The sequence below is a fragment of the Phascolarctos cinereus genome, unplaced genomic scaffold (genome assembly GCF_003287225.1).
Source record: "Phascolarctos cinereus isolate Bilbo 61053 unplaced genomic scaffold, phaCin_HiC Scaffold_8;HRSCAF=390, whole genome shotgun sequence".
NCBI lineage: Eukaryota > Metazoa > Chordata > Mammalia > Diprotodontia > Phascolarctidae > Phascolarctos > Phascolarctos cinereus.
In genome coordinates this window covers 13,966,480-13,987,018 of record NW_027556291.1, presented here as the reverse complement: position 1 = coordinate 13,987,018, position 20,539 = coordinate 13,966,480, and the positions used below count along the sequence as shown (strand labels likewise).

The following is a 20,539-nucleotide window of genomic DNA, read 5'->3' as shown; positions in this document are numbered from 1 at the left end:
AGCTATACTTTAGCAACAACAGTAACTGACACACACTTCAACATTTACAAAGAATTTGACAGGCATTATCTCATGTGAGCCTCACAACAGGCCTGAGAGGAAGGGACTATGGCTATTATCATCATCCTCATTTGGCAGATGAAGAACCTAAGGTTTTGAACAAGGAAGGTTCTTTTTTTTTCTTTTTTGTTTTTAATTTTTATTAATTTATTTTGATTTATCAACAATCACTTCCATATTCTTTTGAGTTGAAAATTTTTCTCCCCCTTCCTCCCCACCACCCTCCCCAAGACGGCACACGATCTCATATAGGCTATACATTTACATTCCTATTAAACATATTTTCACATTAGTGAAGTTGTAAGTAAAAATTAAAACCAATAGGAGGAACCATCAGAAAGAGGAAACAAAACTCAGCAGAAGGTAAAAATAAGTGATAGCGATTTGACTTACATAGTTCTTTCTTTGGACGTGGACAGCATTTTCCATCCCGAGGCCTCTGGAGATGTCTTAGATCCTTGTAATGCTTAGAAGGGTTCAGTTTAACAATCTTAGTCATTGCATAATGTGGCTGTTATTGTGTACAAAGTCCTCTTGGTTCTGCTCACTTCACTCAGCATCAGACCATATAGGTCTTTTCAGGTTTTTCTACAGTCAGCCTGTTCATCATTTCTTATGGCACAATAGTATTCCATTACATTCAGATACCACAACTTGCTCAGCCATTCCCCAATGGATGGGCATCAACAAGGAAGGTTCTAACAAGAGCTGTAACCACTTGTCTGTGGTCATGGAGCAAAAGAGTCTTTGAGGCAGGATTCCTGGAGATCTCATTCAGGATAGTTCCATAAGATATGAGACATCTATATCTATCTCAATCAATATTTACAGACATGTAGATATAGATATATACACAAATATAGGTACAGATATATAGATACCTTGGTGGTGGGAGGGGGAGAGGAAAGGGAATTGGAGGTCCATTAAATGAATGAGGTTGCATGATTCTCTAACAAACCCTGATTTCTTTCTTATAGGTGGCAAGCCCACCAAAGGCAGCACTATAAGTTGTCAGGACAAGGTAGGGTGAGGCAGAGGCCGAAGAAAAAGAGAATATGTCTCTTGACTCTTTATCGACTTGACTATGAGTCCCACCCATGTGAATAAAACCTACCTTGTAAATCTGAGCGGTTGTAAGGGGGAGCTGATGGTCAATCATTCCTTCTATTCCCATGTTCTGTCTGGAGGGTAATAAATAATAATAAGAAATGAGAGGTGGACTTATGGTCACACTTGTGGGTGAGGTGGCAGGAGTGATTAGGGTTAATGGTTCCTGTTACACATGATTGGGAGAGGCAGAGAGACTTGTGATATGTCCCCACAAAAACACTTGGTACTTTGAGGTTAGGAGAAGCTTCTAACAGAAAAGTTACATGTGAGTCAGATAAGGTTTTACTCCCTCCTCCACACTACTTTTGTTATCTCCATCTCTTTCAGATGACCAATGTCCTCATGTTGGTTCCTGGCTGTCTGAGCTCTCCTTTTGTGGTACCCCATCTCAAGAATGCTCTCACTAGTAGCTTCTTATACAATGAACTTTCTTCTGCTTACTGTTAGCCTCTGTCAACATTTCCCTTTCCTATGTCATGTGCCTCTAGGGTCCTAATCTGGCTAATCCAATATACTCATCCTCATAAAGGCATTAATGGCTGGCAGTGGGTCAATGTGCTACCATCCTGGATAACCCATTTACATTTAAATAAAAGCCTTTAATACCTTACAGTGGCAGGAAACTTCAGATGAGATTTTAGGGCCAGAGGCAGCTCTTCCAAATCACTTGATGAAAACACCTCATCAACTCTTACATAGAGCCTGCCCTTTCTGAAGAACATTTAAATGAATTAATCTCAAAGGTATTATGGAAGACAAAAAATTAAATTTTCTTTTCTGGCTGACCCATAATGTTTATGGCAGTTCCTAGTATTAATAAGCAATAATACATAAAGGCCATGAACTGCCTGCTCAGGCCTATTTATTGCAACAGTACTAATAGCAATGATAGTAATAGTGATAGATAGGACATCTTTTGTACATGCTAATTATTGTAAAGTGCCAGATCGCCCTGCTCCAGAAAATAAACAACAGTAATAACAATGACTGCTGGGCTATTTTCATCGGCAAGAAAGAGATGTGTGCGTGGAGCAATCTGTGAAAATGAAAGCTGGCCAAGCCAGCAATAATAGCTATAATTGGGCCTTTGTATTTGTAGCTCACAGAGACTTGGGTAGAGTAATGTCATTTCTCTCCTAGCAGAGCAATCAAAGAGAACAAACAAGTGGGATGCAGGCTTCATAACCATGGGCTCAACACAATAGGAGCTGATACTTCTGGGGGTTTCATTCCCCAAGGATTATAAGAATTTAATGTAACAATCATATTTATCTACCTCCTATGCGCAAAGTACCAGGCTATGCACTGGGGATAGGTACAAAGACAAAAGAAAGCCTTGCTTCAAGGGGCTGAACTTCTGGGTAGATTTAACACATACATTGTTAAGTCTAATACAAGGTGATACAGGAAAGGTGGGAGCACAAAGCTAGATCATTTAACTGTCGGGGATACTGAGTGGGGATTCTGGCACAGAGTAAGAAGCGGCTACGTGACTTTACGTTTTATAACTACGTTACAAAATTCTTTATTACCAATGAGAAATATCTTTACCATCATGTCCTCTAAGTGATAAATGGAGGATAGGAGTTTCTATGTCCTACTGTTCTCCCCTTGAAGTTCTTTCTCTTTCTACTGAATTGTTTGGGGAGGCATCAGATGCCCTTACGTAAGCTGTGCTATGACCAATTCTGCAGCAGAGAATGACGCCAACTAAAGATTTTCATCTAGTCCTGTTGAGCCTCATTCATACAGATAAGGCCAACAAAAGACAGAACAATTAATTTTCCTTTTCCCATGAAGGATCTATGATCTTGACAGTGTAGGTAACTCACAGTGTGTGAAATCTTTCCACAAACACAGGTAGCAATCCATCTATGTCAGCAGATTATAGAATCACAAATTTATAGGTGGAAAGGGTTCTTCAAAATAATTTAGTCCAACACTTTCATTTTACAGGTGAAAAAATTGAGGACCACAGAAATTCAATGTCTTGGCAAGGGTCACAATGGTAGTAAAGAGGGGAGCCAGAATCTGCACTTGGGACATCAACTCCAAATCTAGCCCCTTTTCTCCAGGACGAGAGGTCCTAGGGAGTTCCATGAGGTATCCATGGTTAATGTGCATACACCTAGGAAATGTTATAGATATAAGTATATTCAAGGCAATCTGAATACAAGTCCAGCATCCTTACCTAATGCCCCATGCTGTTTCTTTCTTTCCTCTTCCTCAGACACAAGAAATTATTACCTAGCATTTTTCAGCAATAAAATCCAATAAGAAGTAAATTTATCCCCAATGTTTTCATTGTCCTAAGTTTCCTTATACAATGCTATATTATTGGAATTATGATGTGTGTGTGTGTATATATAAACATATTTATGAGACAGTGACCAAAATTGAAAATTTTGGCATGTTGAGTTTTCTATACTTTCTCTCCAAGAATGAATGTTGCAGAGGTGAACTAGAAACATCAGTCCCATTGCTTAGAATGGCACATTAAAGCTCAGAATGACCTTAGAATTCACCTAGTTTAACCCACACCATGTTAAGGTGGTAAAGGTATATCAGATTGAGCAAAAGCTTTGGTCCTGGTTAAATTTGTCCCAAATCCTGGATATCTCTCTGATCTTAAAGACCTGTGTAATTTCTAATGAAACAGCCCAATTTTCCTTGGGAAAACAATCATCTATCCAGCTCGAGCTACATTCTTGCCTGGTCTAGGTTCATATGCTTTCCCCAAAGAAAGAGAGATAATAACCCCTACAGATTTTTAATGCAGAAATAGAATCAATGGACTATTTTTCATGTCTGAGTCTACACTGTCAAAACATCTGGATGAAACAATAAAGCATCTTGTAAATTATCTGAATATTTTGGATATATGATACCAAATGTCAGGATAGTTCTAAATGTCTGATGACATAGGCAAAATTTTCAGATGGAAAATAAAAAATTCAACCCAGCATCAAGATGCTGTACCATAGTTTAAGACTAGCAATTTATACCATCTATACCAGCTTTTAAGATTGTGAATAGGCTTCCAGCTAGTTCTGTTTGCTACTTATCCACAGGGTATAGCTGTTTCAGAACATCTATTCCCTGAAAAATTAACTCCGTTAAATAGATGTGTCATTTATGGGAATTCAGGTTAAGTGTATTATACTTTACACTTTGATCTGGTGAGTTCTGATAAATGGGGCAACTATGATTCCAGTGACTACTTCGTTGGGAAATTTTCAAGGAAAGAAACGCTGCTGGGAATTTCTCCTCGTGATTAAGTATTAATGATGATGGAAGAGACAGCTTCATCTAACCAGGGAGGCAAATGGTTTAGGAAGTCTTCCTGTTTTCCCAGCAGAGGGAAGAAGCTGACCTCTTCATAATTGGTAAGAACCAAATTTCTCATAATTTTTTGAAAGCTCAGTTTTAGATGCAAGAACAGTTAATGCATGTGTTTAGTTTAATGAGTCTGTGGAGAAGTGTGTTGAGTTCAGAAGTCTTGGTATTCACTTGGTTACTCCAGTCAACCTTGCAAGTTGAGATTTCTACAAAGAGATGATTGGTTATGCAAAAGAACTTACAGAGAAAGCTCCTGGAGCCTGGGCACAAGAAGATTTTTAATATAGCCGAGAGGCAGGCTATGCAGTCAAATATAAATACAGGTCTACACATTCTGTAGTGAAGAGATAGGAATAGGAGCTGGACTTGTGATTTCAATGGGACAGAGAAATCCCAGGGAAGGTGGACCCTCTGCCGAACAGCTTTTCTATAACATAGTTTTGAGAGGTGACTCAAGTACCTGAGAGGTAAAGTCATTTGCCAAAGTTACGTGGACAACATACATGGGTGTGGGACTTGGACAAAGGTCTTCCTGGCTTACAGGCTAACTTGCAACAAAAACTTAAAGATAAGAATGGTGTTTTTCAGGCACACTTCTGAGCTACTGTGGAGTGGAATCATTATTTAAGTCCTCACTGTTTTCAATGGGTCTGGATTCAACAAAAAGGGTTAGAGTTTAACCAAGAGTTTTCTCAGGTAAATGGAAATTTTAAAATGATCTATTCTGACTCTTGCACTGGGTCCTTGGGACCTAATAAATATAGTAGCAGGCCCAGCCTAAGCTGGTTCTGGGGGGTCTGATGAGGAACATTGTCTTTGGGCAAGAAATTGTGTTTATGCTCTTTCCCAGAGAGGAGGGGGTAATCAGTATATAAGGCAAATGATGGTGCAGACGTGCGTGCGTGTGTGTGTGTGTGTGTGTGTGTGTGTGTGTGTGTGTGTGTTCATGCTTTCTTCAGGAGGATTAGCCATTTTTGTCAATGTGTATCTTAAAATCAAACAATGCCATATATATGCAATAAAATTAACAACCTTAATGAAAAAAAAGGCAATAAAACTAACAACTAACTTACTTCAATGAAATACATATTAAAAATCTTACAAAATGCCCAGATTAAAAGAACAAAAAATAGAAGTTAAATAACCCAGTCACAGAAAAAGAAATTAAACAGTTTTAAATGAGTTTCCAAAGGAAAAAAAAGGCAAAATGGATTTTTATTGGACATCCAAAGAACAATGAATTAAAATATTGCATAAACTGCTTGCAAAAGTAGGAAAAGAAAGGATCCTACCAAATTCCTTCTATGATACAAATATGGTCAGGATATCTAAAATAGAGAGATTCAAAACACAGAAAGAAAACTTTAGATCTATCTTTAGATACTATTAAAAATGGACACAAATATTTTAAATAAGATATTAGCAAAGATGCTATAGCAACATATAAAAAAGCCACTATACTATGACTGGATTGAATTTTTTCCACCAATGAAGGATTGTTCCAATATTAGAAAAGTACATATATATATATATATATATATATATATATATATATATATACACACACACACACATATGTGTACATATATGTATACGTATATAATCATATTAATAATGAGAAAACAATTAATATGATTTAAAAATAACAGTTTTTAAATAGGTGGAAAAATCAAAATAGAAAGATTGCCATGAGATGTCTCTTGAAAGAAACCCCAAAATGAAACTCCCAGGTATGTCATAGACAAAATATAAAGCTTCCAAATAAATAAATGAAAACAGCAAACAGAGAGAAAGAAAGAGCTGAAGTATGGAGAAGCCCATCAGGATCATGCAAGATTTATTATCAGCTTAAAGTGATAGAAAGTTTGGAATATTACACTCCCAAAGACAGCCAAGAAATAAACCTAAATTATAAAACTCAAGAAAAACTCAATTAATTTTCAATCATATTAATAATGAGAAAAATTATTATCAACAGATGCAGAAAAAACATTGACAAAATAAAACACCTATTTTCGTAGAAAACAGTGATACATAGACCTTTCATTAATACAATAAGGAGTATTTATCTAAAACTGAGAATCATCATTACTGAGACAAACTAGAGATCTTTCTAATAGGTTCAGAGGAAAAGCAAGAAGATCTCTTTTCATCACTACTACTTAAAATATGCATAGCACTATAGCTGCAGCAATAAGTGAACAAAATAGAGGGAATAAACATAGGCAAAGAGAAAACAAAACCATCACTTTTATAACTGATATGACAGTATACTTAGAAAGTCCTAGAAAGCCAAATAAAAATTAAAATATTAATTTCAGTATAATGATAAGATATAAAATTTAATATACATAGCTCAGCAACATTTATGTATATTATTAACAAAACCCTACAGGAAGAGATAGAAAGAGAAATTCCATTTATAATAACTTAAAATGTATAAAGTACTTTGGAGTCCACATGCCCAGACACACATAAGAACTATATGAATGCAACTACAAAAAAACTATTTGGAGAAATAAGGACATACCTACATATCTGGAGGCATATTAAATTAATTAATATTGGCATTCTGGGACAAAATAACGATGCTTCTTTAATTTTAATTACTTATTCAGTGACAGAGCAATCAAACTACCAAAGGATGGCTTGATAAAAAGAGAAAAAAATGATAAAACTAATCTGAAGGAGCAAGTATTCAAAATTCCTGAGGAATATAATGGAAAAAAGTAGGAAGGAAGGGGGCCTAGCAGGACCAGATCTCAAACAATAATCATCAAAATGAAAGGTGTTAACCTCTCAACCTGCAGGTACAACATGTAAGTGGTACTGTGGTTAAACCAGATTAAAATGTAATTAGGAAATATTTAAGAAAACAAGTATAAATATAATGGAACATAGAAAAATGTTAATTTGTGTTTTTCTAAGTCAACATGTGACCAACAGGGATACCTTTCTATTTGAGTATGACACTACTGTTCAAAACTGTTTCACTAGTTAAAAAAAAAAGTTTCTCTTTACCTCTGTATTTCAAAGTTTCTACTCAGTACAAGTCTTTTCATTAGGAAAGTTAAGAACTTCTCTATTAAAGACCAATTTTATCAATTTAGGATTATATTCAGTTTTACACTTTAGGTTTTTTTTTTCCCTGGCTTTCTTTGGGAATATAATATTCCAAACTTTCTCGTATTTTAAGATGATAACTAATAAATCTTGCATAATCCTGATGGGCTCCTCTATACTTCAACTCTTTCTCACAGTTTGCTGTTTTCATTTATTTATTTAGAAGCTTTAGATTTTGCCTATGACATTCCTAGGAATTTCATTTTGGGGTTTCTTTCAGGAGACGTCTCATGGCAATCTTTCTATTTTGATTTATCCACCTACTTTAAAAAAAGCGTCATTTTTTTCAATCGGCAAAAATCTCTCTCCCCCTACAATACACATACTCTACCCTCAACGGAGAATGGAAGAAAAATAAAACCCCTGTTATAAATATATAGAGTCCAGCAAAACACATAAGGAACTATGTCCAAAAGAAATTACACTGTGCATACTGTTTGACTCAGAGATAGCACTACCATATCTATACTCCAAATAGTTCAAAGAAAAAAGAAAAGGATCCATATGTACAAAAATCTTCATGGCAACTCTTTTTGTGTTGGCAAAGAAATAGAAACTGAGGGGATGCCCATCAATTGGAGAATGGTTGAACAAGTTGTGGTATATGAATGTGATGGAATACTATGGTGCTATAAGAAATGATGAGCAGGATGCTCTCAGAAAAACCTGGGAAGGCTTACATGAAGTGATGCAAAGTGACATGAGTAGAACCAGGATGACATTGTGTACATAGTAACAGCAATAGTGTGAGGATGATCAACTGTGAAAGACTTAGCTATCCTGTTCAACACAATGATCCAAGGCAATTCCAAAGGACCCATGATGAAGAATGCTATCCACTTCAGAGAGAGAAATGATGAACTCTGAATGTAGATTTAAGTGTACTTTTTAAAACTTTCTTTATTTTTGTTGTTTTATTTTGTTTGTGTTTTCTTTTGCAACATAGTTAATATGGAAATATGTTTGGTATGACCTCATATGTATAATCCAAAACAAAGTGCTTGCTTTCATAAGTAGGGGAAAGGGAAGACAGGGAAAGAATTTACAACTCAAAATCTTAAAAAATTATTGTTAACAAATTTTTACATTTAATTTGGAAATATTTAACAAACTAAATAAAAGGAATTGAAACAAAGTAAAATACTGAAAAAAGCAGATTGGATACATGCCAAACAAGAACTAGAAGAGTTAAAGAAATATGAAATAGACTAAAAATCACATTAAAAGTAAAATAGTAGTAACAGAAGATAAATAGGAAAATAATCTTCTTCCTCTTTTTCTTCATCTTTTAGTTTTCTTCTGCCCTTTCCCCTCTTCTACTATTGTTACGAGTACCCATACATCTTCTCTTCCTGTTGCTCTTGTCTTTCTTATTCCCTTCTTTCTTTTCCTATTTCTATTTCTTCTTTTTGTCTGCTTTTTGTTGTTATCCTTTTTTATACTCTAGCTAAATCTGATGATTCCTCTGTTTATTTTTTCCACTATTAATTTCATATTTTTTTTTTGACTACACGTTCTTTTGATTCTGTTGCTTCTTCAACTGCTCATTCATCTGGTACAGGATCTTCATCTGATAAGAATCTTCTTTTTTCTTTCTTCTACTTTTGGGCCTCCTTCAATACATCTTCTCTTCTGATACAGTTTTTTCTATTCTTTTATAATAGTATTTTTCTAGTGTCTCTTGTCTTTGTTAATTCCTTTTCCTTTTTTCCATTCTCTTCTTGTTCTTCTCCTTGTTCTAGCTCCTCCTTCTCATTCTCCTGCTCCATTTCCTGCTCTTTCCTCCTTCTCCTCCTCCTGTTCCTCTTTCTTTTTCTCCTTTCTTCTCTTCCATGTTGCTCATCCACCCCCTCCTCATTCTATTTCTCCTCCTCCTTCTTTTCCTTTGCTTTTTTTATTCACATCCTCCTTATATTTCTTCTCCTCATAATCTTTTTCCTGCTTTTTCTTCTCCTTGTCCTCTTCTTCCTTTTTCTTTTATTTCTTCTCCTCCTCTTTCTTCATCTGCTGCATGTTCTTTTTTCTTCTTCCCACTCCTCTTTCTTCTTCTCCCTCCTCCTCCATCTCTTACTTCTCTTTTTTCTCCTTCTTTCTTTTCCTTCTACTGCATCTTCTTTTTCTTCTTTTTGTTTGCTTTGTCTTTGACTCGTCCTCCTATTTATTCTCCCTCCTCCTCCTCTAGCACCTTCTGCCCGTCTTATTTCTCCTTCCACTTCATCCTCTTCCATCTCTTACTCCTTCTTTTCCTTCAGCTTTTTCTTTTCTTTCTGCTTTTCTTCTTCTTTTTTTCCTTTTATTACATTGTCTCCTCATTCTCCTTTTTGTCTTCCTCCATTTTTCTTCTGCTTCTATTTCCCCACCTTTAACTGCTGCTTGTTTTTTTTCTCCTCCTCCTCCAGATGCTCTTCAGTCTTATTGTTTGTCTTCTCTTACTTCCTCTTCTGCTTTTTATTCTTTTCTTCCACTTCTTACTTCTTTTTCTTCTTTATTTTCTTCTTCACTTTCTGCTTGTTTATTTTTCCTACTCCTGCTGCTATCCCTTTCCCTTCTTCTCACTCCATCCTCACCCTTTCTCCTGCTTCTCTTCCTATTTCTCCTCCTCCTTTACCTTCTGCTTTACTTCTACTCCTTTTTCTTTTTCATCTTCCTTGCCTGCTACTTTTTCTTCTTTCTTCTCCTCCAGGATCTCTTTATCCCATTCTTCTGCTTTTTCATCTCTTACCCATTGATATTTTTTTCCTGCTTCTGCTTTTTTTCCATGCTTTTTTCTTCTCCCTCTTCTCAAGATTCTCTTCCTTTTTCTCCCACTTCTTCCTCCTGCTCCTCTTCTTTCATCTCTTTCCTCTCCTCTTCCACCCTCTTTTTCTTCTGCTTGTATGGCCCCTCCCTTTTCTTCTTTTTACTCTTGTTCTACTCCTTTGCTACCTGTCATTTTTCTTCTTCTCCTACACCTGATCCTATTCTTTTTTCTCCCATTAACTTTTCTGCTTTTGATCCTCCTCTTCTTCCTCCTCCTCCTCCTCTTGATGCCCTTGCTTCTTCTCTCTCCTCACCCTCCTTTTTCTCCTTTTTATTCTTCTCCTCTTCCTGCTTCTTTTTCTTCTTCCATTTTATTTTCTTCCTCTCCTGCTGCTCGTTCTTCTCCACCTTCTGCTGTTCTTCATTTTTCTCCCTCCTTCTCCTTCTTGCCCCTTTACTTTGTTCTTTTCTTCCCTCTTTTATTTCTTTCCCTTCTCCTTTTCTATCTTCTCTTGGTTTTACTTGTCCTCTTCTTCTTCCTTCTTTTTATTTGCTTGGTGCTTATTTTCTTTCTACTTCCCTTTCTTCTTTTCTCTCCTCCTCCTTCTTCTCTCTCCTTCTCCATCACCTCCTCTTTCTTTTCCTTCTCTTTTTTCTTGTTCACCTCCTTCTTATTTTTCTCCTTTGCTTACAGCTTCTTCTCTTCCTGCTGCTCCTCTTCCTTTTTTTCTTCCTCTTTCTCCTCATTCTCCACTCTACTTCCTCTTTCTTTTCATTCTGCTTTTAATTCTTCTCTTCCTGTTTCTTTTTTCTTCTTCATTCTCCTTTTTTACTTCTTCACTTGCTACTTGTTTTTCTACTTCTCCATATCCTGCTCCTCTTCTTTCTTCTATCTTCCCCTCCTCCTTCTTTCTTTCTACTTTTTTTCTTCTCCACTTCCTTCAATTTCTTTGCCTCTTCCTCCTCCTGCTTTTACTTCTTTTTTTAAATGTTAATACTATTTACTTAGTTTGGAAATCATTTTAGCATTCTAAACATCAAAAAAATCAACAAAATGTTCCAAGTATTAGGTATAGAATATGTTTTAACTTCCATTGCTGCATTATCCCGTTAGTTTTTTTTTAAAGTTTCCATTTTTAAAATGATAGCATTTAATGACCACAACCAAAAAAGCACTTTTCATGCCAGCTGAAACCCTACCCCCTTGCCACATCTAAGAAGGGCAGTAAATTGCTATTTCACTATATACAAAATGACAACTTTAAGCTAGATGGACAGTCATGGTAGAAAGCTACTCTAAGAGTGCATACTTTGGGCCATTGTACCTAATGAAAGATCCAAATTAATCTTCCCTTTCTAAGGAGTCATAATTCCAAATATTTATGATAAGAATTTGTCTAGTACATATAAATACATGCACCATATATGTGTGTGTGTGTGTGTGTGTCTGTGTGTATACATATACATATGGTATGTGTATATACTTACATGTGGGTTTATGTTTATATGGGTGTGTGGAGATAAGTACATACCCCCTCCCCTCCAGATATACAAAGAGAGTGTAATTTTACAATTTGGGATTTCTAACCAACAACCATAATTATCACACACAAAAGCCTATAACTTTTAAAAATGTTTTGTTATAGCAACAGCAAAGTGCACAGAGAAAGGAAAACACTAAATTTCCTTTTCATTTTAAAAATGTTTGGCAATATGTACAACTTTGATACAGTTTCAAGGTGTTCATAACACCTTATATCCATGACACATAAACTAGGTAAAATGCCTAGAGCACCTTTTTCCAATTTTAAAAGTTAAATGCTACAAATGCACTGTATCAATAAAGGTGTTTTAGTGTTTGCCTAACTCTATAGTATTTAAGATAAATAATACAGTTTTATTCATTGTCATCTTCCTCATCTTCTTTTTCTTCCTCCTCTTCCTCCTCCTCTACTTTTTTTCTGGGATACTTTAGCTGTTCCCTTTGCACTATCAAACTTTCCTTTGGACTTATAATCAGCAACATCCTTTTCATACTTTTCCTTCAGTTTTGCTGCCTTATTGCTGTATGGCTGCTTTTCACTATCACTCAGATTATTCCACATCTCACCAAGTTTTTTTCCCCCCTACGACCCCAAAGGATATCCCAGGATTTATAGATTTTATCTTGGGGTGAAATTCTGAACAGAATAGGAAGAAGCCAAACAGAGGCCATTTGGGAGCATTAGGATCCTTTCCCCCTCTCCTTTAGATGGTCCATAATTCTTCATCTCCCTGTCATACCACAACTTATCAGCCTTTGCCATTTTGTCAAACTTGGATTTTTCCTTCCCAGACATATTTACACTTCTTTAAAAATTCTGCAAACTGACAGGAACTTTAGGATTTTTTTCTTGTGTTCCTCCCAAAATGCTAGTATAAAGAAGGCATAAGCAGACATTTTGACTTTTGGTTTCTTTGGGTCACCTTGAGCCATCTCTAGTGTGTAACATTGGCAGGTATCCCAAATTGGAGCTCAAGCTTACCAATTTGAGGAGGCTGAAGACCATTCCCAGAAGTCTGTGTAACACTTGTAGGAGCAAGTCACTTGAAGTCACAACCTTATCATCCATGTTCTTTCCTCCCTTTTCTCTCTTCACTACTGCTTTTATTTCTACTCTTCTTCCTTCTCTTCCTTCTTTTTTGCCTGCTACTTGTTATTTTCCTCCTGTTCCTCCTCCTTCCTTTTCTTCTTCCTCCTCCTCCACTTTATCCTTATTTTCTTTCTGCTTCTCCTCCATCCTCCTCCTTTTCCTTCTGCTTTTTCTTCTTTTCCTCTTCCTTCTTTTCCTTCTTCATCCTCCTCTTCTTCTGCTGAACAGCAATCTTTTCTTTTTCTGTTGCAGATTCTTTTTTCTGAGTCTGCTATTTCTTCTCCTCCTCCTTATGTTTCTTCTTATTTCTTTTTTTCTTTTTTTTTTCCTTTTTTTTTTTTGGTTAGGCAATGGGGTTAAGTGACTTGCCCAGGGTCACACAGCTAGTAAATGTTATGTGTCTGAGGCTGTCTTCTTTTTCTTCTCCTTTACCTGCTGCTTGTTCTTTTTCTCTTCCTCCTCCTCCTAATGTTCCTTCTTCTTCTTTTTCCTCATTCTGCTTTTGATTCTTTTTCGCTTCTTCCTGATTATTCTTTTCTCTTTATTTCCTTATTCATCTGCTCTTTTCTTCTTTTAATACTCCTTTCTTCCTCCTCCTTCTCTCTCTCCCTCTGTTCTTCCCATTTCTTCACCTCCTCCCTCTTTTCTTCTGCTTTACTTCTCTTCCTTTTTCTTCTTTTTTGCCTGCTGTTTTCTTCTTCTGCTGCTCCTATTTCTTCTCCCCCTCCTCCACATTTTCCTTCTCTTCTTCTTCTTCTTCTTTCTCTTCCTCCTCCATTTACTTCTTCCTGTGCTCCCTTTTCTCATCCTCCTTAATTTTACATTCTTTCTACTTCTCTTCCTCCTCTCTTCTTCTTTCTTTAGCTATTTTTGATGTGTCTTAACTACTCCTTATTTTTCTTCTCATGCTTCAACTCCCCCTGCTTCTTATTCTCTTTTTTGTTCTCCTGTTTCTTCCAGTGGTGCCTCTGCAGCTGATTCTTCTATCACACTGTCACCCTGAGGGATTTTATCACAATACAGAGAAATAATTGCTTCCTTAATATTGGAAGCCTATGTCTCTTAATGTAGCTCAGATTACATTGCCTTTTTTACTACCCTATCACATTACTTTCTCATATTGAGCCTAAAGCCCAACAAAAAGACTAGATTGTTTCCAGACCAAGTGCTGACTAACCATGCCTTTCTCATCTTGTACTTGTGATCTCAATTTTTAAAAGTCCAAGCAGAAGTATTTTCATTTATCTTTACTTCATTTCATATTATTAGATTCAGCCTAATGTTCTAGGCCATTGGTCTCAAACTTAAATAGAAACAGGGGCCACTAATACATACATAAGGATCCCTGTGGGCAACACATTGCCTTGGTGTTTAAAACAGAATGTTATCTATGTTATGCTGTATTTTAATTTATTTTGCAAAATATTTCCCAATTACATTGTAATCTGACTCATGCTGCATTTGAGAGTCTTGTGGGTCAAGCCTGATGGGGCTCCTCTCTTCTAGGCTTTCAAGATTGTTTGCACTCAATTCAGTCATTTTTGTTCACTCATTTCAGTCATGTCTGACTCCTCATGACCCCATGGGATTTTCAAGTGGTTTTCCATTTCCTTCTCCAGTACATTTTACAGGTGAGGAAACTGAGGCGAGTAGAGTGAAGTGACTTGCCCAGGGTCACACAGCTAGTAAGTGTCTGAGCCCAGATTTTAACTCAGGAAGATGAGTCTTCCCATCTCCAGGCCAGGCACTCTGCACCATGGCGCCACCTACCTGCTCCAATTCTGTCAATGTGCTACTTATTCCTTCTAGTTCTGTGCCATCTACCAATTTGATGAGTATACGATCTATACCTTTATCAAATTCAATGTCTGAAATTTTAGCCCAACACAGGACCTAGTACAGATTCTGAGGACACATCCCAAAGTGACACTGAGCCATTTATGACTACTTTTTAACCTTGGCTAATCAACCAGTTCCAAATTCACATAACTGGATGGGAAGTCTAGATCTTCCCATCCCGTCCACAAGAATGACACAAAATACTTTTCCAAATTCTTTGCTTCAATGTAGGTCAGCTATATCTATAGGATTTTTCTGATCTAGCAATTTGGTAATCCTGTTGCAAAAGGAAATAAAGCTAGTGTGACATGATCTGTTCTTGATAAAACCACGCAGGCTTTTCTTTTTCTAAATATTTGCTATCCATCTAGTTAATTATCTATTCTGGAACTCTCCTAGGAATTGAAATCATGCTCATTGGCTAACAGTTGGAAGATTCTGTTGTTTTCCTCTTTGTGAAAATCAGAACTTTTGCCCTTCTCTAATTTTGTAGGATCTCTTGTGTTTTCCATAATTCTTCAAACATTAATAATGGTGGGTCATCAATTACGTTCATTATGAAGTTGTTTTCTCAGTCAAGAATAAAGTTTGCCTGTAGCCAGGTGACTTGTATTGATCAAGGACAACTAGGTACTTTCTTACTATCTCCTTACTTAACTTGTATATCAATTCCTTGCTACTGATTTTGTTCTGTGATTTCTAGTAGAAACACTGAGAAAACAGAATCAATAAGGATCAAGCAGCTTGGCTTTCTTCTCTGTTGTTGGTAATCATGCCATCCACCCCCAACCAGTGATCCTCTAACTTTTCTGATTCTCCGTTTGATCATGATATAACTAAAGGAAATACTCTTTAATTGTCCTTACTTTCCTTTGGCAACTTCAGCTTATTCTGAGCTTTATCATTCCTGACATTATTTTTATAAAATGATTCCATGCTCATATTCATTCTCTGTCTGTCACCTGCCATTACTTTCATCTTCTCTACATTTTATTTTGAACTTAAAAATCATCATAACACAAACATTTCAATATACAAAGAACAGAAAAGAGGGTTATACATGAAACTAAAATCTTTTGTTACATTGGTGTTATTTTTTTTTACAACTGCACGTTAAATTTCACAAATGTGCTCTTTTTATTCCCTTCTGAACATCATTGTTTTCTTCTGTGTATTTTAAACATGTTGTATTGGTGGCCTTTTATTTATTTTTATTGATATCTCTATCACTATTCACTCACACACTCCCCACCCCTTTTTCCTAGATATAACAGTAAAGTCAACAAGTATTTATTACATGCAAGCACTAAGCACTGGAAACACAAATACACAGAAAACATCCCCACTGTCCCTAAAGAGCTTACATGTTAATTATAGAAGATAACACATAAAAGGAAATTGGGTAGAGAGGCTATTCTCATGGAGACATAGTGAAGAAAAGGGTACAGAGAGTCAGGAATTGAGCCCTGAGAGAAATGAAGGAGTGACAGTACCCGACTTGCACATATTTCCTTAAAATAGAGGCTGTAGCAGGAGGCAATCACAGGATGGAGTTGTAGGAGTAGAATGATCTTCTAGAGCATGAAGGCCACAGAGGTGGAGTGAAATGCCAGAGGGAGAAAGCTGCCAAGGCATGGTAAAGAGAAAAGTCAAGGGAGTAAGGAATAGGGCCTGGAAAGGAATGAAGAAGAGAGTGACATATAATCACACCCATGTAACAATTAAGTATAATTAATTAAATCATACTGACATATTGACAGTATCTGAAAATGTATATATCATTCTGCAAATCTAGCTCATCACTTCACTTCCCAAAGGCAGGAAGCATGTTTCATCATCAGTCTTGTCAACTCTTGCTTGGCCTTTGAATTGATCAGAATTTTAAAACTCTAAAAGTTGTTTTTCTTTACATTATTACTGGTTAGTAAGTTCCCTGTGCATCCATAATGTTCTCTTCAGACATCTCTCATTTTTCCTAATCATTGGAATTGTTTATCTTTGAGACCAGCATTTTGTTCTTTTGGGTTTCCTAGTCCTCATAGGCAGAATTTTAGTCAATGAGATTCTACCTACCATTCCTCTAAAACGTTCAAAAAATTTTCCCCAAATATAGTACACATATCAGACTATGTCTTTTCTTTACTCTCTCATATCCTCTCAGAGAGAGTGGTCACTTCCCCCAATGTTTCCATCATTTGAACTATAGTGACTAGATCCTCACTGTTAACATACGGAAGAGAATTTCCCTTTATTGATTTTTCCACCTTTCGAAGGATGAAGTTTCTTAAGGCAAATCAAGAAGTTATTATCTGCATAGAGATGAGAGTTGAATCCATAAGAACTGATCAGTTAGAAGACAGGGAAAGAATCAAGACATAGCACCATCACGAATACACAAGAAAGAGAGAGGATCTAAATGGAAGAGGTTGTTGAACAGTGTCAGATTCTACAGGGAATCAAGAAGGATAAAGATTAGGAAAAAGGAAATAGGCCTTAGCAAAAAAAAAAAAAGATTGGTGACCTTGGCCAGACCATTTCAATTAAGGGGTAGAGATAGAAGTCAGATTGCAAGAGGATGGCAAGTGATTGGGGAGATGAAAAACTAGAAGCAAACTGTCCTTTTCTTTTCTAAATTGCCTGCCTTCAATGAGTATCAGTGATGAAAACACAAAATCTGTTCCTAATGTCATAAGTTTTTGAAAATCTTTAGCAATGTTTTCTAGATCCTTCTTACAGTATCATTTATACTCATATGAATTATCAGTGGTGGATAGCAGTCATCTGGTTTGTCAGATCTTGGGAGATATTCTATCACATTCTAGACAAATTACATGAAAAGACAAACCTCTTTAGATTATTGTTAGGTCATCAAATAGCTTTCTCAATACTGCTCAAAATGGAGGCACTAGTCACGACTAGTCATCTCTTTTTTTCATTTTCTCCTGACTGGATAATCTCTGTCCTGATGGCACCTGTAGATCCAACTCATCCTGAAAGAGAAAAAGCTGCTTCCTCCTCAGGAAGCTTAGCTACCACTCCTTTAGGAAGAATCCCAAAACTATCAGCAATCCTCTTCCCTGTCCTCCTCTGAGTCACATTTCTTTAGCCTCCAACATCCTGATGCAAGTCAACATTCCTCTATGCCTCTTCTGATCCCTTTTCTTTTCTGTTTTCACACCAAAGAATGTCTGCTTGTTAAAGGAACATTCATTCTCCCTCAGAAGCTGGAGAGTTGAGGCCTTTGGTGAGCACTTTTATCTCCTCTTTTAGGAGAAAGACCAACTTGCACTTTGGCCACAGATACCTGCCACTTGAAAAACAATGTAGTATAATAAATAATGCTGGTTTGCTTCCAGAAAAGCCTGGGTTGAAGTCCTGCTTCTAATATGTACTGGCCACTTAGCCTTGCAGTCTCCTCCAGCCTTACCTCCTCAGGCAAATCTCTAAGATTTGTGATCAGAACTGTGAAGGAAAACTATACATAGCGAGTTCCTCATACTAATGAATTCAGAGGTTCAGACGGAAGAAACCCAAAAACCTGGCGAAAAAAATTATTGCTTAGCTGGAGTAGAAAGGCAAATACCACTCAATGAGTTCAATAATTCAATAAGCATGGGAAATGTGAAGTTATTTATTCTTTTTATCTCTAAATATGGAGTATATTTCTGATCCATAATATATTCCTGACATCCAGTATATACCAATTCCTGCAAAAACTTTTCTGAGTGCAGAGATAAATATATATTTCATAATAGGGTTATGAATAATGTAACACATTGTGATTCAAAATCCATCAATATAATGGAAAAATTAATTTGATTCCCTCTTAATTACTGTAGTAATTGACTAATCCAAAATTAAACTACAGACTAAAAAAAGCCCAATTTGATAAAGAAAATTCTGAGGTATCAAAATCAGACTCTAGGTTGGTCATTTTCATATATTTAGTCAATACATTGCCTATAAAAGATTAACATTGCCATCTTCTGGCCCTCTAGCTGAAACAACCTTCAAGATGAAATGATATTTCAAGACAAAATGAAGAATCCTTATACATTACAATAGTATGGTAGTTTTCGTGTTTTCCAAAGTCTCCACAGTAAAACAAAAGGAAAAAGATAAATTAAAGAAATATAAACACTTAAATGTCCTTTCAGCTCTGTAACACAAAACAGAAATCCTTTCATAATTACCATTTAGACGCAGGGAGAACAACAGTTTCAGAACTGAAAAATTATTTTTTTTTCCATTTAATATACCCCAAGGACTAAACTTATATAGTAATTGCATTATTAAATCTTGCCCAGATCTAGTAACTGCAGTGACAATAATAAAATCCTATTGTCATCATTTTAAGTGGTTTCTCTCATTTAATTTTTCAAATCTGCTGATGATTTTATGGGTTTATCTCATTAGTTTGCTGAACTCATCTATCATATCAGTTGTTGTCTTTGTTGATTCTCTGAGGGTTTCTAAATAAACTATCATATCATCCATAGAGATGTTTTAATTTCCTCTTTACCAATGCGCATTCCTCTCGATTAAGTTTCTTGTTTTATTGCCAATCATTTATACAATTATAGGCTTTGGGGAGAAAATCTATTAAAGTTCACTTTTAGAGTGTTTAAAAAAAGTCATTCCAATTGATTACACATTGTGATATGATGTTTAGCAATCCCTCATTACATAAGGCACCAACTACATGCAAATGATATTGCATAGAACTTTGATTCTATTTTCTTTATATAACTCTAAGTGGGGAGGATCTGATAGGTAAAGAACAAATGGAGAGGTTGTTTCCCACTTGCAGTTTTTACAGGATTTATTTTCCTCTAAATCATATACTACCAGTAATATGAATGAGAGGGAGTGACAAGCAGGAGCAGGGTTTGTATGAAGCTCCTTATCTATCTAGGTGTAGACCTCACCTGAATTTTAAGTGAATGTAGGTAATTTAAGGAATTTTTCCCCTTAAAGCTGGAGGTTGTACCATGGACAGCAAATATGCCCCTTTCCCAGGCTTAACTTGTTTTTGTCTTAAGGACATGTCTCTACTGGGTCCAGGGATAAAGGAGAATATGTTTATATACAGACATACACACATATTTATATATTATATATACACATATAATTTATATAAATACATGCATCTGTATATACAAATGTACCCAAACACATATATATTAATGTATGTAATTACATATGTATGTGTGTATGTGTGTGTGTGTGTGTGTGTGTGTATATATATACACACACACACACACACACACACACACACACACACACACACATATATATATGATTTCTTTCTGCTTATAGACTCACCTCTTTATGGGAACCTGTGCTTGCCTGGAGATATAATTACAATATTCTTCCACTGTGTTTAGGACTAACAAATGGAGTCATTGTTTGTTTTTCATCATCTTGTGCCTCAGCTAAACTGAAGCAGGGATTTGTCCTCCATCTCTCTACACAGATAAAAATTCACCCCTAATTTTACTGGAATTAGCATTAGTTACATAAGAGAATTTACTGACCACTAGACTGTCTTATATATCAAGGAAGGGGAACAGATTATTATTTTTTAATTTTAATTTTTTAAATTTTTATTAATTTATTCTGAATTATCAATAATCACTTCCATAAGCTTTTGAGTTTTAAATTTTTCTCCCTCTCCCTCCCCAAGATAGCATGCA

The 20,539-nt window shown here is 36.0% G+C and overlaps 1 pseudogene; it reads right to left on the bottom strand.

Annotated features, from left to right (window-relative positions):
- Nucleotides 1-12,229: 12,229 nt before the first annotated feature.
- LOC110192305 (high mobility group protein B3 pseudogene) lies at nucleotides 12,230-13,293 on the bottom strand (annotated as a pseudogene).
- Between the last annotated feature and the right edge of the window lie 7,246 nt (nucleotides 13,294-20,539).